A 7,471-nucleotide genomic window follows, 5' to 3' on the forward strand; every position below is an offset into this window, starting at 1 on the left:
CTCAGCCTTATGTCCCCTTGCTGGCTCAGCCTGTGCAATTTTGCCCGTGCCTCATCATCGGCATACTCCGGGTAAAATTGTTCTCTGAACTCCTTTTGAAACTCTGCTCAGGTTCCAATCTTGGCGCTCCCATGCCTAACATCATCACACCTGCACCTCTACCACAATAAGGCTACATCAGTGAGATACATAGCAATGGTGCTTACCTTTATCACCTCGTCTTGCATGCCCATGGCCTAGAAGTACTACTCCATACCCCAAAGGTAGTTATCTACTTCCTTGGCCACCCTAGTCCCCTTGAACTCCTTAGGCTTAAGGACATCCAATCTTAACTTGGACACTCCAGCAAACATGCCATTCCCAATGGCAGTCTTGCAAGCAACGAGCTCACTCGTAAGATCCTCCATCCGCTGGTGCATGGCCTCCATGCCATCGTGCAAGGTCAGCACTTCAGCCTCCAAGGTCTGATTCTTTTGGGTGAACACATCCAAGCCTTTGTTGAGAGTAGCTTGCAGCTCACTTTGGATCTCCTCCCTCATGGAGTCTAACGATGCAATGTGAGTCTTTACCCCCACAAGCTTCTCCCCCATGTCGCCTATGGCCGATCCCCGACTTGCGCATTCTGCCTCTCCGGCCAGCTGGGTGCCCACACGCTCGTTTCGTGGGTTGGCTTAGGCATATGGAGTTCATTCCATGTCTAAGCATACGGAGTTCATTCTCTATCTAAGATCAGATCGGACCGAGGGTTGCGGCACAGGACCAGCAGCAGGATCGATAGCACGTAGGAGGGACCGGGTCGATCCTTGGCTTGCACATTCTACCTCTCCGGCTGGCTGAGCGCCCGCACGCTCGTTTCATGGGTTGGCTTAGGCATACGTAGTACATTCCATGTCTAAGCCCCAGTTGGACCGAGGGTTGTGGCAGTAGGACCGGTAGCGAGATCGGCAGCACGTAGATGGGGACCGGGCTGATCCTCGACTTACGCATTATGCCTCTTCGACCAACCTCTCCGGTCGGTTGAGCACCCACACGCTCATTTCGTGGGTTGACTTAGGCATACGGAGTTCATTCCCAGTCCAAGATCTGACTAGACCGAGGGTTACGATAGTAGGATCGGTAGCACGTAGGGGGGACCAAGCCGATCACCGACTTGCGCATTCTGCCTCTCCGGTCGACTGAGTGCCTGCACGCCTGTTTGTGGGTTGGCTTAGGCATAAGGAGTTCATTGCATGTCTAAGCCCCAGCCGGACTGAGGGTTGTGGTAGCGGGACTGGCAGCACATAGAGGGGGACCAGGCCAATCCCCGACTTAAGCATTATGCCTCTCCGGTCGGCTGAGCACCCGCACGCTTGTTTCGTGGGTTGGCTTAGGCATACGGAGTTCATTCCATGTCTAAGCATACGGAGTTCAGCAAACATGCCATTCCCAATGGCAGTCTTGCAAGCAACGAGCTCACTGGTAAGCTCCTCCATCCGCTGGCGCATGGCCTCTATGCCATTGCATAAGGTCAGCATTTCAGCCTCCAAGGTCTGATTCTTTTTGGTGAACACGTCCAAGCTTTTGTTGATAGCAGCTTGCAGCTCACTTTGGATCTCCTTCCTCATGGAGTCTAGCGATGCAATGTGAGTCTCTACCCCCTCAAGCTTCTCCCCCATGTCGCCCATGGTCACCTCCACCTTAGCCAGCCTACCATCCATGGTAGACCAGATATCTCTAGAACTGGCTTTCCTTCCTCTTCCATGTGCATGCTCCTAGGCCTCTGGTTGTTGGTTAGCAGCGTCACTTTGGGATGCCATCTCCTCTAACCTGCATAACACAAACACGCAGAATCGAACTTGCTCTGATACCAACTGTCAGGGGCTCCGACCTTAGACTCAGAAACCGTGCAGCCTTAAGCTTGGAATCTCCTCCTTTATGCCTAAGTCAGCCTAAAACACAAGCGTACAGGCACTAGAACAACAGGAAGGGCTGATTACCCAACTTAAAGAGAAACAGGATAAGAAGGCAGAATTCTGGAAATGCTCGTGTATTCACTGAAACATAAGTGTTTGATGGTGTACAAATGATGGAGGACCAGCCCTCTATTTATAGTTGAGGCTCCAGCTTACACTTAATGGCAATATCCCTAGAATAAAGGCTAAAATCATGGGATTATATAGATTACAATCAATCAGGATGCTAACTCTTGATTTTCAGGGTCAACCAAATCTGTCAGGATGCTACTGCTAATCCTGCCTGCTTCTAAAAGCTTCCCTTGCATGTCCAGCACCTTGGGCCCTTCTAGATGTGGTGCGGGCTGCTTTTATGCCAGGCTTTGGTCTCACGGGCTGGCCTGCAAGTTGGGCGGGCGTTCTAAACTCGTTTGCTAGGCTTTGAGCATAGATACCCACCAGCACGCCTGGTTTGCTGGCCTCAACCTCTGGCTCGCTTGATGTGCCTGGCGCGCCCCTCCCAGGGTGTGACACTTGGCACTTATATTGGCCCCCTATCCCTCATCAAACCTCGAGAACTCACACCCCCTTAAAGAGCATTTGAGATTTTATAGGTTTGCTGCCAGTAGCCATTAAAATGTCTGAAATGGGAACACTTTTTTCAAATGGTCACAAAATCTTCTCCATTTCAATTTTTTAGCTGAATTTTTTTGTGCATGCCCACAAAAATACAAGGATCACCTCTACCAAATTTGGGGACAAAACTCTTTCTAAAAAAATTTTAAAAAATCCCCAACCGTAAAATGTTTCAAAAATAGAAAACGAGTCGTCTTGCCACGAAACTTCACATGAAGGCTTAGGGGACAATTGTATGAATTTACAAGCCATAAAAATGGCATTGGTATGGCAGAAATATGAAGATGTGCTTGAACCCACCTACAACCCTTTCGATCCCCGGCTTGCGCATCCTGCCTCTCTGGTCGACTGAGCGCCCGCACGCTCATTTCCTTGGTTGACTTAGGCATACGGAGTTCATCCCCAGTCTAAGCATACGGAGTTCATTTTGAGTCTAAGATCGGACCGGATCGAGGGTTGCGATAGCAGGATTGACAGCACGCAGGGGTGACCGACTTGCGTATTCTACCTCTCCGACCAGCTGAAAGCCCACACGCCAGTTTCGTGGGTTGGCTTAGGCATAGGGAGTTCATTCCATGTCTAAACCCCAACCGGATCGAGGGTTGTGGCAGCGGGACCAGCAGCATGCAGAGGGGGACCAGGCCAATCCTCGGCTTGCGCATTATGCCTCTTTGACCAGCTCCGCGCCCGCACGCTCGTTTCGTCGGTTGAGTCAGGCATACGGAGTTCATTCCTAGTCTAAGGTCAGACCGGACCGAGGGTTACGGCAGCCAGATCGAGAGCATGCAGTGGGGACTGGACCGATCCCCGACTTGCACATTCTACCTCTCCGGCTGGCTGAGTGCCTACACGCTCATTTCGTGGGTTGGCTTAGGCATACGGAGTTCATTCCATGTCTAAGCATACGGAGTTCATTCCCAGTCTAAGATCAGACCAGACCGAGGATTGTGGTAGTAGGACCAGCAACAGGATTGACAGCACGCAGGGGGGACCAGGCTTATCCTCAGATTGTGCATTCTGCCTCTCTGATCGGCTAAGTGCCCGCACACTTATTTCGTGCGTTAACTTGGCATACGGAGTTCATTCCCAGTCTAAGCTCAGATCGGACCGAGGGTTGCGATAGTAGGATCAACAGCGCGCAGGGGGGGACCAGGCCGGTCCTCGACTTGTATAATTCTGCCTCTCCGGTCGACTGAGCGCTCGTAAGCTCGTTTTGTGGGTTGGCTTAGGCATACGGAGTTTATTCCATGTCTAAGCATACGGAGTTTATTCCATGTCTAAGCATACGGAGTTCATTCCCAGTCTAATATCAGACCAGACCGAGGGTTGCGATAGCAGGACCCGTAGCAGGATCGATAGCACGTAGGGGGGATCGGGTCGATCCCCGGCTTGCGCATTCTGCCTCTCCGGCCAGCTGAGCGCCCGCACGCTCATTCCATGGGTTGGTTTAGGCATACGGAGTTCATTCCATGTCTAAGCCCCAGCCAAACCAAGGGTTGTGGTAGCAAGACCGATAGCGGGATCGGTAGCATGCAAAGGGGGACCAGGCTGATCCCTGGCTTACGCGTTATGCCTCTCCAGTCGACGGAGCGCCCGCACGCTCATTTCATGGGTTGACTTAGGCATACGGAGTTCATCCCCAGTCTAAGCATATAGAGTTCATTCCCAGTCTAAGATCAGACCGGACCGAGGGTTGCGACAGGAAGACCAGCAGCACGCAAGGGGGACTGAGCCGATCCTCGGCTTTTGCATTCTGCCTCCCCAACTGACCTCTCTGGCCGACTGAGCACCCGCATGCACATTTCATGGGTTGACTTAGGCATACGTAGTTCATCCCCAGTCTAAGCATACAGAGTTCATTCCCAGTCTAATATCAGACCAGACCGAGGGTTGCGATAGCAGGATCGGTAGCACGCAAGGGGGACCGGGCCAATCCCTGGCTTGTGCATTCTGCCTCTCCGATCGGCTGAGTGCTCGCATGCCCGTTTCGTGTGTTGGCTTAGGAATAAGGAGTTCATTCCATGTCTAAGCCTCAGTCGGACAGAGGGTTGTGGCAACGGGACCGACAGCACGCAGAGGGGGATCGGGTGAATCCCTGGCTTGCGCATTATTTCTCTTCGATCGGTTCAGCGCCCGCACGCTCGTTTCGTGGGTTGACTTAGGCATACAGAGTTAATTCTCAGTCTAAGATTAGGCCGGATAGAGGGTTGCTGTAGTAGGATCGACAGCACACAGGGAGGGACCGGTCGATCCTCGGCTTACGCATTCTGCCTCTCCGACCGGCTGAGCGCCCACATGCACATTTTGTAGGTTGGCTTAGGCATACGGAGTTCATTCCATGTCTAAGCATACAGAGTTCATTCCCAGTCTAAGATCAGACCGGACCGAGGGTTGCGGTAGCAGGACCAGTAGCAGGATCGACAGCACGCAGAGGGGGACCGAGCCGATCCCTGGCTTTCACATTCTGCCTCTCTGGCCGGCTGAGCGCCCACACGCTCGTTTCATGGGTTGGCTTAGGCATACGGAGTTCATTCCATGTCTAAGCCCTAGTCGGACTGAGGGTTGTGGTAGCAGGACCGATAGTGAGATCGGTAACACGTAAAAGGGGATCGGGCTGATCCTCGGCTTACGCATTATGCCTCTCCGACCAGTCTCTCTGGTCGGCTCAACGCTCGCATGCTCGTTTCATGGGTTGACTTAGGCTTATGGAGTTCATCCCCAGTCTAAGCATATGGAGTTCATTCCCAGTTTAAGATCAGACTGGATCGAAGGTTGTGGCAGCAGGATCGACAGCATGCAGGGGGGACCAAGTAGATCCCTGGCTTGTTTATTCTACCTCTCCGGTAGGCTGAGTGCCCGCACGCTCATTTTGTGGGTTGGCTTAGGCATACGGAGTTCATTCCATGTCTAAGCATACGGAGTTCATTCCCAGTCTAGGATTTTGAGGCACGATGCACATATTGGGCTCGGGCATGTGCTGGTGCCGCATTTTTTCACCCGAGGCACCATTGTTGGAGTATCGCCGGAGAGCCTAACAGGCAACATTGGGGGTTTCGACGATTGGGGGGCTAGGGGGTGTGCGCACATGATGTGCGATGGGTGCTAGTACTTGGCCCTTATATTGGCCCCTTATCCCTCATCAAACCTAGAGAGCTCACACCCCCTTGTGGCTGCAGGACCGACGCAGAGGGGGATCGAGCCAATCCTCGACTTGCACATTATGCCTCTCCAGTCGGCTCAGCGCCCGCACGATCATTTCGTGGGTTAACTTATGCATACAGAGTTCATTCTCAGTCTAACATCGGATCGAACCGAGGGTTGCAGTAGCAGGATCGACAGCATGCAGGGGGGACCGGGTCGATCCCCGGCTAGCGCATTCTGCCTCTCCAGTCGACTGAGTGCCCGTACGCTCATTTCGTGGGTTGGCTTAGGCATACGAAGTTCATTCCATGTCTAAGCCCCAATCGGATCGAGGGTTGTGGTGGCAGGATCGGTAGCAGGATCAGCAGCACGCAAAAGGGGATTGGGCTTATCCTAGGGTTGCGCATTATGCCTCTCTAATCAGCCTCTATGACTGACTAAGCGCCCACATGCTCATTTCACGGGTTGACTTAGGCATACAGAGTTCATCCCCAGTCTAAGCATATGGAGTTCATTCTCAGTCTAAGATCAGACGGGACTGAGGGTTGCGGCAGCAGGATCTAAACAAGTGGTCTACATGCTCTCCCAAAGTCTGGCTGTAGATCACAATGACATCCAAATAAACCACAACAAACCGATCAAGGAATGACTGAAGTACCTTGTTCATAAGGGTGCAGAATGTTGTTGGGGCATTCGTGAGTCCAAAAGGCATCACCAAGAACTCATACGAACCATACCGAGTGACACATGCTGTCTTTGGCTCATCTCCCCCTGCGATCCTAACTTGATAGTAGCCTATCCTCAAATCCAGCTTGGTGAACCACCTTACGCTCCCAAGTTGATCGAACTAGTCCGCAATGAGTGGGATGGGGTACCTGTTCTTGATGGTTAGCTTGTTCAAAACCCGATAGTCTATGCACAGTCGTAACGACCCATCATGCTTGTGTTGAAATAGAACCGGTGCACCATAGGGTGCCTTCGATGGCCTGATGAAGCCAGCATTAACTAACTCTTTGAGCTGCTTCCTCAACTCCTCCAACTCTGGTCGAGACATTCGGTAAGGGGCTCTAGCTCGTGGCTTTGCCTCGGACACCAGCTCGATCTTGTGGTCCACCTCCCTGTTAGGTGGTAGCTTGCTAGGTAGCTTTACGGGCATCACATCACTAAAGGTCTTCAGCACCTTTAGCACTTCCAAGGGTGACTCGATCTTTTTCTCCCTTGGCTCATCATATTTCAGGGCTGCCAAAAAGGTGTCTTCTTGTCTGCTTGCCGCCTTGGCAAATTGGATGGCTGACACCACCCGCGACCCAACTCCAGACCCTTTCCTCAGTGGCACTAAGCATTGGGACCGTGCATCGAAGATGCAAACACAATCGGCAAAAGGCACAAGGAGGGCGTTAATCTGAACAAGGAAATCCAACCCAATCACAAACTCATAGTCATCAAGGGGTATTACCTCAATGGTCTCCTTGCCTTTCCAGTCTCCAAGCTGCAACTCTGCTCCCCGCACTACTCTAATGGCTGGAACTTCATTGGAGTTCATCGTTTTGATGGTACCAGTCCCTTTCTGCACCTTTAGTCTGAGCTTCCGGGCTCTATCACCTAAAATAAAAAGATGTGAAGCACCTGTGTCCACCAATGCGCTCACCTTCTGACCCGCAACCATCAGATCCGCAAACATCAAGCCCTTTGGCTTATGGCTCCCCTTACTCTGGACAACATTGAGCACCAACGACCCAAGCTATGCTGCCCCTGACTTTGGC

The sequence above is a fragment of the Durio zibethinus genome, chromosome 20, assembly GCF_047325235.1.
Source record: "Durio zibethinus cultivar Kanyao isolate XHJ-2024 chromosome 20, ASM4732523v1, whole genome shotgun sequence".
NCBI lineage: Eukaryota > Viridiplantae > Streptophyta > Magnoliopsida > Malvales > Malvaceae > Durio > Durio zibethinus.